Genomic DNA, 17,747 nt, shown 5'->3' with positions numbered 1-17,747 from the left:
GAGAGCAAACTGTAAACACAGGTCAGTGATACAGAACTCTAGCTGGCAAGGGAAAGGAAATCCCAGGGCAGATAGAGTCTGTAAATCTGTAATTGTCCTCATATACCTCATCTCTATGTTCAACACCACCATGACCATTCCGTTTAAAAACTTCAGCCCCAGTCTAACACTCCTGTTTGCCCTTACTCTCCTTTGTTTTCTTCATAGGACTTACTATATTGGAATATGCTATAAAATTTACTTATTTATTGCACATAGTGTCCATCTCCACTCTCTAAGATGCAAACTCCAGAGACTTGTGGCTCTTTCTTCACTGCTGTGTCCTCAGTACCTGTCAGACCCTCAGAAAATATTTGTTGAATGAGTCTTTAGCATGGTGTTTGGCACCTTGTAAGCATACAATAAAGATTATTTGTTATTACTACTATACTTTTTCTTTTTTTATCCATTTTTTTCCTCAAATTGTCTAAAAATAGGGTCTTCCTTAAGATAAAGATAATGGGAATAATGAAGATCTACCTTATCCCTTTTAGGAGAAAGAACCTAATTTTGGTTGGATCAATGACTTAAAAAAAAAGATTTTAACATAAATACTACCCTAATCTTCGAAAATACTATAATCCATATCAGATTGACCACAAATTAATCCATTAGATTATCTGGTCAACTAATTTTGTTAAATCAAAAAATTATACCCAATTACCCAAATTGGATAATTTGCTGAGTGTCATATTTACCTACTATTGTGGATTCCATACACATTTTATCTCTTTAAGACTTGCTCTCTATTCATAAAAATAAATAATTTGAAGAGTCTCTCCTTTCCGTTGCATAATAACCTCAAGGCTGAGCTGCTTACTCTAGAGTAGGTACACATTTTAACTGATTTGTTATCATTTAGAATCTAGGGAGAAAATTAATGATGATGGTAAGTGTGATTAAGTCTAATTTATCTCAGCCAATGCAGTAGACATAAATTCTCTCTAGTCAAAGTCAACATTTGTCAAGCTGACCTACCTTGTCTTATTTTCTGTGTGTATTTCAGAGGCATAGAAATAGAAGTAATTTGCTGAGCAATAATGTAGTTAGTGATGTACTAAACAGGACTTATGATCTTCCTAATGACAGAAGATACAGGCTGTGAATAAAAAGGGGAAGGAGCATTGCCTCTGTCTTATAAAGAACTAGAAAAGTGATAATGTGGCAGGGCGCACTCCCAGTAGTTGGTGACACAGTCCAGTCTAGATCAGATTGTAAGGTCAATGAAATAAGAGGACCATAAACAAGTTGGTTGTATTTTAGTAGACTACTTATAGGAAATTTAGAAAGAAAAGCTGTACTCTAGTTATATATATCAAAGAGAATGGGGAAGGTCTGGATGCTTATAGAACTATTTCAGTTCAGACAACTTATTTCAGTTGTCTCAATAGAGTTGGCATTGGCTACAAACCACATATCATGACGGTTGAAAATAATTCTGTTTAGTTATGCTACACAGTCAACTGTTCTGATAAAAATATTTCAAATGCATCATGTCTCCACTTAACGTTTATTCCTTCCTTCTAGAGAAAATGTGTTGTTAAGGTTAAATTAGATAGTAATAATATAGATTGTGAATGATCAGCAGTTTCAAAAATAATGTTAACCAATGAATAATCCAAGTATGAAGGGCCTTATAGACAAGGTAGAAAAATAAGTCTGAATTCCTCTCATGCTGTGTCGAAGGCTGTCCTTTAAAACTTCTACCCCAGGAACACTCCATTTCCTATCCTCCCTTCTCCCTTGCCTTTAGATGTGACTTTGTGTCTTTTTCTCCCCCTCAGAATGTCAGCAGAAGATACTACTATGAATAAGATATGCTACTGCCAAGTCTGCCCCATAAAGTTCCCTAAACCACTCCTCCAGGTTCTTCTCTCCATCCCATGGGTAGAAACGACAATGATCTCAGATATCATGCATTTAAGATGGTATTGTTGTTATCAACCTGGATCCTCAAATGATATTCATTCATTCATTCAACAAGTATATATTGAAATGTGCTACGCACTGTATTTTTCTAATAATTAGTAAAATTATATTTATTAATCAAAATGATTAAACTATTTCAATAAATTGAATCATGTCATCCAACAATGTGATTTTATAACATATTTAAGATGTGAGAAATGAGTGTGATAAAATTTAAACTGAAAAAATGCAAGACACAAAGCTATCTAGATAGCATAATTCTAATTGTGTTTGATGTTATAAGGGCTGTATAGGCTTTCTCAACACCCACTCCCTTCAGTGGCAGAGGTTCAAAATCTAAAAATGACCTTTTCTATATCCGATTGTAGCTTGGGCCCCAGATGTAACCTGGTTTCCTCTTTCATTTGAAAGAGAGTTATGCAGTGAGAGGGAGAGGGGTAGGGTGCAAGGCACCCATTCAGCTTGCAGGTGTGAATCAGGGTAGTACCAGCAGTCAGGAGGAAAGCTTCCTAATTTTGCAGTTTCCTGATCATGGCACACACAGCTGTCCTCTTGGTTCTGCTGTGGTTTCAAGTCCCTTCTGAAAGCTTAGACTAGAAGCTTTTTTTTCAGCCCTCCAAAAATTGTGATCTTCCTATGTTCTCTGGTAAAGTATTTCCTGCTTAAGCTAGCCAAAATGGTGTGTGTGTGTGTACAGTTATTTATGAATTCTTGGATTAAAGATTTCTTAAAACAGTTTTTGAGCCTAATCCATAAATCCTTGGCATTTATTATTATTTTGATTATATACAAAAGGCTCATTCCTCCTAAGTATGTTAACTACAAACCTAATGTCTTAATTATTTCTGAAATTATTCTTTAACCATACTGTAGTCTTATATCACTATTTTGATAATATGGAATCACTGAAAGTCTAACTTTGCTGAAAATGTTCTTACATAAAATATTTATATTCACAACATTAACTATACTCCAAAAACATGTGACTAGATGCTTTTACGCTTCTAAAGTCCTTAACAAAGTATTAACAAAAAGCATTAATACTGATTGTAAACTCCGAAGATTGGGTTTAGCATTGGCCCAGTGGAGTCAAATCAATTGAACACTCTAAATAGTTTTATTTTTTATTAAAATGATAATTTTATTAAAAATAATTTTATTTTATTATTTTCTAAAAAGAAAATAATCCAGATACTTTTCTAACCACATATTTAGATATTATAGTACATAGAGTTTTTGTAATAAAATTTATTATTATTAAACAGAAATTTGTAGTGCCTAGATCATTTATGCTATCAATCTGAATTGAAAATGTACTGGCTATCCTAGCACAATCACAGGCAGACTTCTTAATTAACACTTACATCATGCTGATAATATACTCGATTGGTATTTTAAAATTAGAGATACAAGAGCACATTTTTCTGTCAAAAATTGACAGGCAGCGGGCTCCCCTGGTGGCGCAGTGGTTCAGAGTCCGCCTGCCGATGCAGGGGACACGGGTTCGTGCCCCAGTCCGGGAGGATCCCACATGCCGCGGAGCGGCTGGGCCCGTGAGCCATGGCCGCTGGGCCTGCGCGTCTGGAGCCTGTGCTCCGCGACGGGAGAGGCCACAACAGTGAGAGGCCCGCGTACCGCAAAAAAAAAAAAAAAAAAAATTGACAGGCGGCCCCAAAAGTAAATCATCATAATAACAGTAACAATAATAATGATGATGATGACCAATTTCTTTTGAATAAGAAACAAAACCTCTGAACTACTTCTATTTCCATACTTTCTACCACCAGCTTAAAAGAACTGATGTTTTAGGAGGAAAATGCTGTAATTCATGATTATATAAAATATTGTATAGCGTTGCAACTATTCCATGTACATTTATTGCAATAATGTTGTCATTTGTTTAATCATCAAATATGCATTAATTGTCTACTTTGAACCTGTCATTTTGCCCTATACAGGTTATACAGTGGTAAAGAAGACAGACACAGATACATGTAGCTGACAGGCTAGAGGGTAAGACAATAAACATGTAACAGGCAAATAAATATCTACTTGCAAGCTCAGAAAATCCAGACATGATGCTGCAATAAAAGGTAACAGGTCAGGATCTACTTAGATAGGGTAACCAGGAAAGGCTCTTAGGGGAGACATTATCCTAGCCAAGACCTGAAGGATGGGCAGGAGCCAACCACACAAGTATGGGAGGAAATCCTGCAAAGGGAATTGACCTTGTGGATCCTCAAGAATGAGTTAGCTTGAAGTGTTTGAAGAAATAAAATGCTATGTTACTAAAATATGACAACATATATGGCTATATATGTATATTTAATATACATATATATAATATGTACTGTTAAGTTATAACACAGTTGACCTATGGTGTAAAATTTTCCCCAACTCCAAAATGCTAAACTTGCATGAAGAATGTAACTTTCCTTCTTTGTCTACACACTTACAGGATAGGCTAAATAATATTGTAGTTAAAAACAGAAACAAAATCTCAGAGTTAATTTCTTACTCTACCTGTCTTCTGGGTGTGTGAGGGATGGTAGTGTGGGGAGCTGAGGGCCTTGCTCTTCATCTCCCTCATTCCAGGAGCTGGGTAAAGAGAGAAGTTTCCGAGGCAAAAAGTGGGGTGTGTTGCACTCTGGTTCTTAATACTTCCATGGAGTAGGACACACAGCACTTTTGCTCACATTTCCTTGACCAACATAGATAACATGGTCACAACTAACTCCATGTACCCAAGGAGAATAAGAACTGTTTGGTGAACAGCACTAATAAGTCTGAATAATGGAAAGAGAAAGGGTGGGAGAGAGAAAGATTGATTCTGATCATGTCATCAGAAAGCTCATACTTAAGAATAAAACGCTAGGTTTTTCCATTTAAGGAGAAATACATAGCTCTGAAATGAGATGAATAAAAATTCTCAGTACTAAAAATGTACAACCTTATATTATCAAATTCTCTAATGGTCAACAGTTTAATTTAATTGTGAATTTGATAGTTCTGTTTCATTTTAACTCTTTCTTCTTGAACTCTAGAAAATTTCAGAACTCTAAAACACCAGCAAATAAAGGTTGATAGCACCTGGAGCACATTCCCTTTCTTATTTACTTTCAGTTTACTTCCATTATGTTCTTTAGAGGGAGAACAATGTTGTAATCCTTGTGACATGTCTGTAGAGATTAATCATCCAAATATTCTAAATGTGTTCATTATCACTGTTGCACAAATATTTTGCAATATACAACTATCTACCTTCAAGGCATTTTTATTCTCTTCTTTCCAAAAACCATTCCTTTTCTTTGATTGAAATTGCTTAGGAAAAGAAGAAGGTCACTGATTACTTGGGAATGCTTGTGACGTACACCCTTTATTGCTCAACCAGGACCTTCTACATCCATACCCAGGAAACCAAAAGGAAAGAGATAAAGTGCATAAGACCAGTAACAGTACTCTTGGGAAAGCACCACTTCTGGAAGGAAAAAGGTCCCTTTGGAGGTTTAAGGGTGATGCAAAAGAAGGAGGTAAGAGATGAAAGTTAAAGGGCCTGAACAAAGTTACAAAATCAGAAGATACAATCATCCACCTCCCCAAGAGAAAAAAAAAATAAATCAATAAAAGAAAATTAATGTTACCATATCGAAAGAAGGAAGTACTCTTGTACTAATAGGCCAGCCAAACCTATCTCCTTTGTCTGCATAAAACTTACCTCTGGTCTAAGAAAATCAAACACATTTAAAATTTTTTAAAAAGATGTCCAACGATGTTCATACCAAACTACTGTACAAGGAAAATGGAAAGTACAAATCAAAGTATTTCAGTTTATATTCTCCTTAATGAAATTACAATAAAGCAGAAGGAAACTAAATTAAATAAACCTTAAACAAGAATTTACAAAATTTTTAAAAATTTAAATCATAATTTATAAACTTCAAAACAGAAATGGGCAAATAAAATAGAGATGAAGAATTGACAAACTCAGAAAGAAATGATATTTTTAAAATTATAAAAATCACGTTAGAAATAAAGACTAAATTACAAGGTGCACAAGGGAGAATGGATTAAACAACAACAATAGATCATAAAGGATATTAAAGAAACGCAAACATAAAGCCATGTCAATGAAAACAAAATAAACTGGAAAAAAAACAGGGAAAATGTAATTGATATATAAAATAGACTATAGGACATTTATCATAGAAATGATCTGATCCCCAGAAAATTTTTTAAAAACAATGAAATATATAAAGTTACAATCAAAGGAAGAAATTCTGGTAAAAGAAGACCTGACTCATATTAAAAGGACCCACTGTGTAACTGGGAAAACTGACCCAGACAAGCTCTAATAAAACTAGTATTTTTTAGACTGTAGACTCTAAAGATGAAGAAAAATCCTCTGGGCCTAGGAAACACACACACAACACACACACACACACACACACACACACACACACACACACACACACCCCTATCTCTCTCTCTCTCCATCAATCTAAATTGAAACAGAAAAGCAGATAAAGAAAATGTTTACAAAATGTTAATAATCAATGAACCAAGGAGAAGGATATATGGGTGTCCATGGAATTGCTCTTTCAAATTCTCTTTAGTTTAATTATCTTTTTATAAAAAGAGAAAAATCATCACTAGTAACAAAAAAGAAAAAAGAATGAACAATTTTCATACAAATAATTTCCTAATTTCCTACATATCATTATTTTAATGGCTGCATAATATTCTTTATAAGGATTATTACACTTCCTTTTAACCAATAACTCTTGTTTGGCATTTAGGTTTTTTTTCAGTTGCTGCAAGTCTTCAAATTTTGAACATGAGTTAAAATTTTTTAACAAACCAAAATGAGACCAAAAACTAAAGGCTGGCAGAAAGTAATGAGACAATTTTAAAACAATTCCAGAGGAGATGATCTTAAAACATGTTTTAATGATGTCAGCGTGAACAAAATAAATATCATCTTGAAAGATGAAATTATATTTGCTGTGCAAATTTCATAGTTTTAAAAAAAAATTTAAGTAAGAAAAGAACAAAAGAAATTAGGTAAGAAGAAAGGAGAAAATATACTACTTTATAGTCACACTCAAATAAGCAAAAAATGGTAGAGCTAGGGATATATCTCAAAAGATATCACCACTTCCTCTCAGCTTACATTTTTTAGGGAACCATATATATACATATATATATACATATATATATATATAATGTTATAATATAGGTAACATGGGCTTGCACCTAACATCTATAATATAGGTAATACACCATGTACATAATAGCTATAAAATAGGTAAAGTGTGACATATGCATAATAGCAGCCAGGAAAGTGCTGTGCAATATATTAGAAAAGAGAGAGCAATTTCTTTAAACTTTTTAGAGGATGCTCAAAAACAGGGACAGAAATAGTTTCATAAAGGAGGTGAGGCTGGGGACATGCTTGAAGTAAGAGAAGGGCTTTCCCAGGGAATTGTGGGAAAAGTCATAGGAAAAAAAATAATAAAACAAGGCTCAGAGGCCTTTGAGAATTCTTGGGTGAAAGCAGGACACAGTGTATGCCAGCAAATATCCATGAGCTTATTGAAAAAATATTTATTGAGCATCCAGCATGGTGAGCCTTGACTGACATGCTCAGGACTTGGAATTTGTTGTTAGAAAATAAGGAGCATTGAAGGCTTTGAAACAGCTTGTTATGGTAATGTGATGGTCATGCAGATGGTTACGTGGCAGATGAAGACCTGGTCTCAGTTCATCATATGTCATACCCTGCCCTGACTCTGTATGCTTGATAGGCCCAATTAGAGTATCTCTCACACCTGTGGCAACATGGTTACTGCCTTAAAACTCATTCTCAATCAAAAGTATAACTTTTCTTACTTTATACAATTAACCCGAACGGACATTCCAAGGTTCTCCAGAGCAGTCATATGGCTGACACGCTATAACAATGATAGAAGGATCAGCTCAAAGCTATACCATACTAAATACACAAATGAATGCTGAATAAAGGAACCAGTTGTTTTCTAAATAGCCAGCTGTTGGTATGGAGTAGATTAATCATAGTGATAGATAAATGGCTCAGTTATTCTTTTTTTTTTGGGGGGGGGGAATGTTTGGCTATAAAGTCAGCTCAGCCCAAAGGTTTCTCCAGGCTCCTAAAACATTCTGGATATGGCTGACAAAGATATTCACTTTGTCATATTCCTTTGTCCCTTTCATTCTCAGGGATGAAGATAGTGTACTACATCAATAATCATGACTTTATTGGAAGTAAATATGATTTTCTGGGTCTTCTGGAAAGTACTATACATTTAGTTGCTGTGTTTACATGATTTCAATTTGAAACCAACCTTTGAATGAATCTCCTCTGGCTGAATTACTTTTAGTTTAGGCCTCATTTGATTTAGGCAGAAAAAGAAAAATCATGTACTGAAAGATAGAGTCAAATTTCCTGTGCACAAAAGTAGAGATGTTTCCCCATTCCTCCCAAGGATATAGTGATAAGGTGCAACAAACACTGGATCGGACCAGGGACACTTGGGCTGCAGTCTCAAGTCTGTCCCATTAATTAATTCATTCACTCATTCATTCATTTAATATTTATTGAACTTCCTATGTGCAAAGCACTGTCCTAGGTGTTGAAAGAATAAGATGATATTGACTTTGGGGAGAGAATCTAACTTATTTGGACTCAGGCTTCTCAAAAATTTTCTATGTGTGACTATCTGCAGTCATAAGCTTAAAATGATTTGAGGAACCAAGTAGGGAATGTGTGGAACAAGGATGAGAGTATGATGGAATTGGTGGTGAGGATCTATGGTGTACTGGACAAACTATGCCTCACCTAAAGGCATTCAAATTCAATTTTTCAAAATAAAATATAATGGGGAAAAGCCACATTGCAGGCCTTATTTGGAGGGACTCTAGTTTCTCACCCTTGAACTATATGATTTCTAGGATATTCTCTGGTCCTCACATCCCTTTCATACTTTAAAACAAATGAATGAATGAGTGAATGAATGCATGAGTGAATCTATTTCCTTAAAGCTTAACTTCCATTCAGTTTTCTAGATGACCCTAATCAAATGCACGTTTTTGGCAGGAGTATCTTCTTCTGAAAATTTGTTCTATGGGAAATAGACTTGGGGGAGGGGAGAAAGTGGGAATGAAAAGGCACTGAAAACACACTTGGCCCACTTAGCATATTAGCTTTAGGTGACCCTACCTATACACCCTTCTACTTCCCCACTCAGCCTAAACCCAGAAGTACCATTTGAGTCAAAATTCTTGTCTTAGATTATGATTTAGGTTTGGTGCTAAAGAAGAAACATTTCACAGCCTGTAAATTACTAAGGACAGTGTCTGGTACTTGCTAAGTGTTCAGTAAATGAGACTGTGAGTAGACACACAGCAATGTATATAAGAGCCTTGCCTCAGGTCAGAACTTGGTTTGAAACCAAATCCCACTTTTTATAGATGGGTGGCCTTGAACAAGGCATTCAGTCTCCATAAGTCTCAGTCCCCTCAGAGTACCTCCACGTGGGGTTGCTGCAAGATGCAACATATCTTAACAGCGTTTCTGGGATGTATCACGTATCCAGCACAATGCCTGTTAGTCAGCAAAAACTAAAGAAGCACTGGTCATTTTGTCAGCTTTTGTGAAGGCACTACTTATTTTTTGAAAAATTTTTATTTATATTTTTGTAAATTGATATATAAAATGAGAGCACATTATTAAATATGCTATAAAAATATTTTAAAAGAAGGAAGCCTTATACATCACTTTAAAAATTATTACACATTGAATGGCTCTAAGAAGAGTTAAATCACTGCTTTATCTTTCATAAGCCTAGTGAAAACCAAATGGCACAAGAATCAATATGAAACTTTAAAACAAATTTTTTTTTCAGACAGAAAATCTACGTCTATAGTTCAGGCACATTTTTACACATCAGTGAAAGTTCCAATTAATATTTCTGAAACTCGTTGACTGGCATAGATTTTCTTTATAGTTGGAAAATTGTCAAATGTTTAAACAAGGGGACAGAAGTTGTGCTAGTATAAAAGCAAATAATAACATTTTAAAACTCTGTCACTATCCAAAGTCCATCATCTTTGGTCTTATCTGAATCTAGGGAAATGTATTTGATTATTATAGGTCCTATTTGCATGCATTCAGTATTCACATTCTATTCATTTCCTGGAAATCAAGAAAGGGCATTTTATTCTTATGTGTGAAGGCTTATTTTAATCAACAAACAAGCATCATACTCCCAATATTTTTATAAAAACCTATTTAAAACATAAAATTCTGTATTGGCACATGGTACTTTTATTATTTACTTCTGTATTTTAAAGCTTGGTTACGACAGAGAAAGATTGTATGTCATTGACTCCTTTAAGCTGAAGCTTTTTATGACACTAAGGGCTGCTCACCCTTTCCTCCACTCTATCCACACCAATCATTTCTGTGCCTCAAAGCAATTTCTTACATGAATAGCGTCTCTTCAACATGCTATTTACCTGAACCTTAAAACTAAACACTGATAGTAAAAATAATCTCTCAACTTTAAAAAAGAAAAATCTTCGAGGTGCCATAATGATAAGGGAAGACCTCATCTCACCCTGGATTTTATTTAACTTTATTCTGAGATGCCGCTTTTCACAGCAGAAAGTATTTCTCCTTTGGCAATATTCTAAGCGAATGACTTTATTTCAATTATATAAACCATAAATAAACAGAAATAAAAGAGATTAATGAGCACCGGTACAAGTGAGTGACAGTCGTTAACTACAGTTTTGCTTTATTGAAAAACCTCTCTCTGACTTTTGTTCCATTAAGATGATATCCTAATTATCTCAGCTTCATTCTGCCATTAATAACCTTATTTTCTTGGAAATAGTACTGATGGATGAGTTTTAAATCGTACTTTCACAAGTAAGGCAGAGTACAATCAAGAAAGGGGTGCTCATGTATAGTTTTGCGGGGATACATGTGAAACGATCACATTTCCTAAATGGTCTTACAAATCAGACTTCAGCCAAATGTAGTACTCCATTATAAGGGACAGGGGAAATAATTGAATGTTGGAGTTCAAATTCATATAATAATTAGAAGGGACATTTATTTCAAAATGTGGAAAACTTGACAGTAAAAAAATGACAGAAATTCAGCTCAACAGTGAATTATAAATGTCAAATTACTAGTATGCATGTAAAAAAGTATGTAGCTATTAGAAACCAGACTCTGCATTTATGTGCAGTGCTTCTGCCTTTATCAGCTTCTTATATTCCTCTAAGGTGTTCTGTCATTCACTGTCAAATTTCCAGTGTAAGATTATAAGACATATGTCAGATCAGTGTCCAAAGCTTTCCAGGTTCTGGACACACCAATGCAGCCCCATATTTTACACAATATTAAGTATATTAAATGGGAAAAGCTGCTCAGTTATTAGAAGTCAGTTACAGAGTGTACTCTAGCATGTGATATCATCTACTCTGAAGAATGCAAAGTGCAGGAGGGGGGGAGCAGCGTGATTCTATATTGTGTGTGGACTCATGATGCAGTCAGAGTATCAGCAGGATGAACAATGAAAAGAATGTTAACTAAATTTTGATGTGCAAGAACATGTGTTTAATTTGCAAGATGCTTTGTTTAATTAAAAGGTAAATACCATTTACAATTCCTCTTGCAGACAAATTTAGAGCAGCAACAACACCTACAGAGTGTTCAAATTGCCGGCAGAATTTGTTGGATGCATTTGATCAATTAAAAGGGTACACATTTGGGGAAAAATAATTATTTTTTCCATTTGTTTTCAAATAAAAATGGCTTTATTTTCTATAAACAGATTATTCCTAATGTTTAATGCCTAGCTAAGTATGGATTTAAAGATATAAAAACTATAGTATTGTGGAATCTAGAAAAATGGTATAGATGATCTTATTTGCAAAGCAGAAATAGAGACATAGACGTAGAGAACAAATGTATGGAAACCAAGGGGGAAAGGGGTGGGGAGGGAGGAACTGGGAGACTGAGATTGATACATATACATTACTGATACTATGTATACAATAGACAACTGATGGGAACATACTGTATAGCACAGGGATCTCTACCTAATGCACTGTGGTAACCTAAATGGGAGGGAAGTCCAAAAGGGAGGGGATATCTGTATGTGTATGGCTGATTCATTTTATTGTGCAGTAGAGGCTAACACAACATTGTAAAGCAACCATACTCCAATGAAAATTAATAACAAATTTAAAAACTATATTATTATATACCTAGTGCAGAGAAAATAAACCTGAAGGCTAAAAGTTTCTCTTGTCACTCAACCCCTACCTCAAAAGAGATTTTTTTTCCTTTCCTCCCTTTTTCCTTTCCCTTCCTTCACTTCCCTTTCCCCCTTCCTCCCTCTGTTCCTTCCTTCCTGCCTGCCTTCCTCCCTCCCGTCCTTCCTTCCTGTCTTTCTTTCTACAGAGAGTAGGCTCCAAAAGCTGTGTGTTTCACAAAGACCTTTTCACCCCTCCAGAAAGATAACCTCAGTCACATCACTTGGGTGCTCCAACATAATTGTTCCATAAGCTCACTCGGATCTTAAAGCAGATCAAAAAGGTCTCAGGTCTCATGTTTTTCTTCATTTAAGATTTGCTACTTTTTTCAGTGATCCTAGAGGGGGAGTATGCTATTGCTTCTTCAGTGGGTCTGTGGGCAGAAAAGTCAGAGATTCAGAGCTCTTTACTTCCAACTTCTAGTCTCAGTAATACAGGTAATAGGGATAACAATTCAACCATTTATCACCAATGCAACACTTCGTGCAGTTGCAGTTTAATCTTGATTACACTTGGAGGCAGAAAATAGATCAGTGATTCTCCTGAGGATATAATCTAATCATTTCCTTGGTTGATACCAACACATGACATCCAGGCAACATGAAAGAGAAATTCTGCAAGAGTTCCTTAACAGTTCACAATACAGTGAATTGGATTTGGGTGGCCCTAACTATGGAACAGTCATCCAAGTTTATTTCAGTCAGTCTTGTCTATCACATGACTAACACATAGACTGCCGAAATGCGAAACAGCCAAACTCCAATTTATTAACGAATATATTATACTATATTATTAACTACTTTACAACTAATATGTTATATTATTGCTTTATTGGAACTGAGAACAAATACAAATTAAATTGTCAGGAAAGAGAAGAGAAGAAATTTCAGTGTGTAAATGTACCTTTTCCCCCTGCTTTATCAGACAAAACTCTCCCCAATTCTAAAAGTTTGACTTTATATATTTGTCAAAAGAAAACTTCATTTCATTACTAGGCAAAATATGGTAAAACCCTGCCCCTCACTAGTAGTAAATGTGGACATGAGACAATCGGCCATTGGTCCTCATTGTTTAAACTCTGACAAGCAAAATTGTTGCAGGAAAAGCAGCAGGGGAGGGATTTTAGGAAGCTGCTGTATCCTAATCATTTGATAATTTTTCATTTCAACGTCCAGTGTATGTCTTGTTTGTAATGGCCTGTTCTACTTGAATAACATTGAAATAACATTGAAAAATGTTATTTTTTTATGAATCTCACAATAATGAGACCCAGGATTTTACAGGATTCAACTTTTTATACCTTGCCCTCCCCAATTATTCCACCGGGGGGTGTGGAGAAGGCGGCTACTGTATATCATATTCTAAAAGGGGAAACTTGAGCTTATCACAAAAACCAATTATAATAGACCCTGTGGCTTCTGCCTTAAACTCTCAAGCTAGTGCTCTCCTGGCCTTTTGGTTCATCTGCTAGGATAATCTAATATACATTTGAAAATGTATCTTTTTTAAAAACATCTTGTTGAATAATTTCCTCTTTGATCTCTTTATTATTTCTTTATGCTAGTTCCTGCACAAGTCCATGTTTTCTCACAGGCCTGTAATCCCAAATCACAAGACGACTCTGGAAAAGAATTACCCTTGATCCATGAATGGATCACCTGAGAGGGCCCTGCCTACGTGGTTACAGTGTGCTTTCTCCATTTACCAATTTCCAGTCAATTAATTATTTGGCACTAAGGAGATCCCCAAATTTCTTTCACAGGAAATGTGGAAGAATATTAGCATGTTTTTGCTGCCTTTCACTTTACAACACATTAAAGGTATTTTTTAAGAAAAATGTCTTTATAAAATGTCTTTCTAACCATTGTTAAGACTGGCATTTGACTTTGTCCACAATTAAAATATAAATTTCAACAAATTAAAGCCTTTTTCTGGATTGTTTTATTTTTTCCTTTTGTTGAATTTCTAATGTCTAGGACAGCTGCCAAGTTCATGGCAATAACTAGTTGTTGAATGAGTGACTGAATCTCTGACAATCAAATAAAGAAGGAACATGATGCTGTGGCAATGCACTTCTGCGTTAGAGGTTGAATACAGAAAATCTGGGTTCCAGTTCTCATTCTTCCACTAAGTAGGCAGTGACATGGAGAATTCTGAATTACTTCTTAGGATGTCAATTTATCCATCAGTAAATAAAAGGATTAGACTAGATAATTTCAAAAAGCCCTTCAAATCTAAAAATCTGTGAGAGTGTTTTGGTACAAATTCACGCAGACAAGCAAGTTTCATTACATAACATAATAGTTCCAAACTGATATTGATACTAATGGTTTTAATGAGAGGTTGGGAGAGAAAATTCCCAGCTTGACATTAACAATCATATTCAACTAAATTAAACCTTTGGAAAAATCACAGATCCCCAACATGACAGGAGGCCATGTGGCCAAATAATCTGCACACAAATGACTGAGAAAGATGAGACACATGGGCTGCAGTCCAATCAGTGACTTAAGGCAGTTCATCTGGCTTTTTCTGATACTTTTGAGCCCTACTGAAAATGAAGTAACCCTAAGACCATTTTATGAAGCACATTCTGTACCTGAGCTAACTTTACAACACAGAGTGAATCAGTTCTACACAATATACTTCAGTGCATTTTAAGTGTGTCTTAAAATGTGGGTGCCAGTCTAAAATCTCTTGCCAATTAGTTTTATATATTTTTTGTCATTAAAGTGGCCACTCCAGAGATTTGTTTTGATATTTTTACTGTAACCATTCACAGAACAAAGAAGAAAGATATGAATGGAGATGAAAAGCACCAAAACCTTGTGAGTGTTAAACTCCTTCATGAACAAAAACTAGCAGAAATGTAATGTGGAATGACTTACCTGGTGTGGGGTAAGATCGGTCTTGTGGGGGGTGAAGAAGACTAAAATTGTACTCAGGCCTTTCAGATATCTTTTTAACTGCTTTAACTGCTTTTCAAGTAAAGCTGATGTAGCTTATTTAGTCTTTTGTGAATTTTATGTCATTTAATTCACCACTGAAAACAGCACAATTTCTACATTTGCATCCTTTTAAGTATAAAAAGGTATTCACAATTAAGCTGAAAGAAAGCTTACTCACTGAGATATATGGACTATGAGCTGTTAATGATTTACTGTTTAGCATTTTGAGAAAAACCAAGGCCCTTTCTGTGTTTGGACAGTGTGGTTAAGTGGTTAGAATGGACAGAGGAGCTGGAATCAGAAAATCTCATTTCCAGGCCTGGCTGTGCACCTTGCCAGGGAAGCTAAGTCGATTCATTCTCTCAGTTTTTTCAACTGGGAAATAGGAATAGGGAATTGATGACTAGAATTTTTTGCAACAAATACTCCCATTTTATCTAATATTTTCTTTCCAGAAAAGATTACCTTTTCTCTTTTTTTTTATGAAAGACAAAACTCAGACTTAAACTATTAGTTTATTGCCACCTTGAATTCAATACAATAAGCATCATTTCTCAAGATATCTCTCCCACTGTCTACTTTTCAGATCTTTACTTTATGATGACCACCTGTTGTCTCCTTAGTCAAATAAATAAACTTTTCTAAGATTTACTTTCCTGATCTGTAAAATGAGAAACTATAATAGTACCTTATCCATAAAACTGTAGTGAGAATTAAATGAGATAATGAAGGTAAAGGCTGAAACTTAGCACCTGGTAGTGAGCAGACACTCAATACATGTTAGTTCTTATTATTATAATTGTTATTGTTATCTTCTGGAGTTCTAATCCTCTGTGACCGGCTCAGATCTCCCAGACTGTTGGATATAAAAGAGGTGCCGGATCCCACTCCAAATCAGCCTTACTCCCTTTCCTATTAGCAGATCAAATATTCTGTCATCCATCTGAAAATACCAAATAAAAAGACACACCATTTTAAAAGATACTCTTCTAGATCTGGCCTACTATAAACTAGTCTCAGGGACAGTCAAAATCCTTAATTCTCTTCCCCAAAGAGTGTGTGAAGAAAGTAGAAGCAAATAGTACTGATCTTTTCTTACTGGACCTATACTTATTATTTGCCTAAACTTATAAAACAAAATTTTTAAACCTTACTCCTTCTCCAAAGACAGTAAACATCCAGAGGCAACAGACACTACTGAAAGTCACAATAGTAAGACATTATGCCCACCTCTAACTCAAGGTTGCCTGAATAGAAAGAAACATTGTGATTTTTAATAACCTGTACCTAAGCACAGAAGAACCTGCCACTCAAAGCACATAGACTATTTCAAGGTTAAACTAATTTCAAAACACCATACAGAACTAAGTTATGAATTGTCTAGATAAACAAAACAATCCCTTCGCCAGTTCTCTGGTGAAGAATGGGAACAGTACACAGGAAAACCCCCAAAAAGGGCTGAATCTCTCTTCCTTCTCAGTAAGAGGATGAAAACTTTTCTGCCCATGCTAGGACTTGAGACTGAAAATAGGACTCAAGTCCAGGTATGGGAGGGAGGATTAAACTAAAGGGAATCTTTCCTCGTCTTCCCTCCTCTTTCCAATACACAGAATTACTGGTGTTGCCTACAACCTGCAGTATCAGTAAACGTTTCCTCCAACAGCTAATGAAATGCTTCCAGAAACATGCACATCAGTAGCCCTCTTCCGGACTGGTAAGTGTGGGTTTGGATGAGGGGGTGTGTGTGTGTGTGTGCGTGTGTGTCTGTCTGTCTGTGTTTGATCTTTATGTTTGCAAAACGTGCTTTCAAAAGCAGCCACGATTTATTTGGGGTGGGGTGAGTTGCCCCTTTGTCTCCCCCAGATCTCAGCCCAGAGGACCAGAGGAGGGTCAGAGAGGGGCATGGGAGAAGAGGCTGGACTCACACTTACCTTTAAGCAGCAGACGAGGTGAGAGTGGATTTTGGCGCTTTGTTTGTTTTGTTTTGTTTTCTGTTTCTTTTAACGCGTCCTCAGCGCCGGGGGCGCTGGAGGGTCGCTGCGGGGCTGGGCGGGGCGGGGCTGCGCGGCCGGGCGGCGGGAACCAGGAGCGGGTTGCCGCGCCTGCCGCGTCCGGCCAGCAGGGGGCCCCTTCGCTCTGCCTAAAGCCGCGCTGCCTCCTCGGCCGGCTCAGCCCGCGCTGCCCACGACCCCGGGAGCGCGGAGGATCTGGAGAGACGAGGAAGGCGAGGGCTTGACAGAGACCAAACGGGGTGAGCCACACAGTGGGTTTCCCCGAAAGCTCGCCTTCCTGGAGCTGCTTGACACTTGACAAACTCTGGAGGAATCGAGCGTTTTCAGGAACAGGGTCCGCGCCTCCGCTTTACTCTGGCTCCCAAGCGCCGCGGCGCCGTCTCGCTCCGGCCTCCGGCCCAGGTCGCCTTCGGCCGGGGGCAGCCTTCCCAGCGAGGGTGTGAGGGGGCGAGCCGACGTCGCTGGCCGAGAC

Source organism: Aethalodelphis obliquidens, unplaced genomic scaffold (genome assembly GCF_003676395.1).
Source record: "Aethalodelphis obliquidens isolate GAN/ISIS:26980383/991018 unplaced genomic scaffold, ASM367639v1 scaffold13, whole genome shotgun sequence".
NCBI classification, from domain to species: Eukaryota; Metazoa; Chordata; class Mammalia; order Artiodactyla; family Delphinidae; genus Aethalodelphis; species Aethalodelphis obliquidens.
This window is presented reverse-complemented; position numbering follows the sequence as displayed.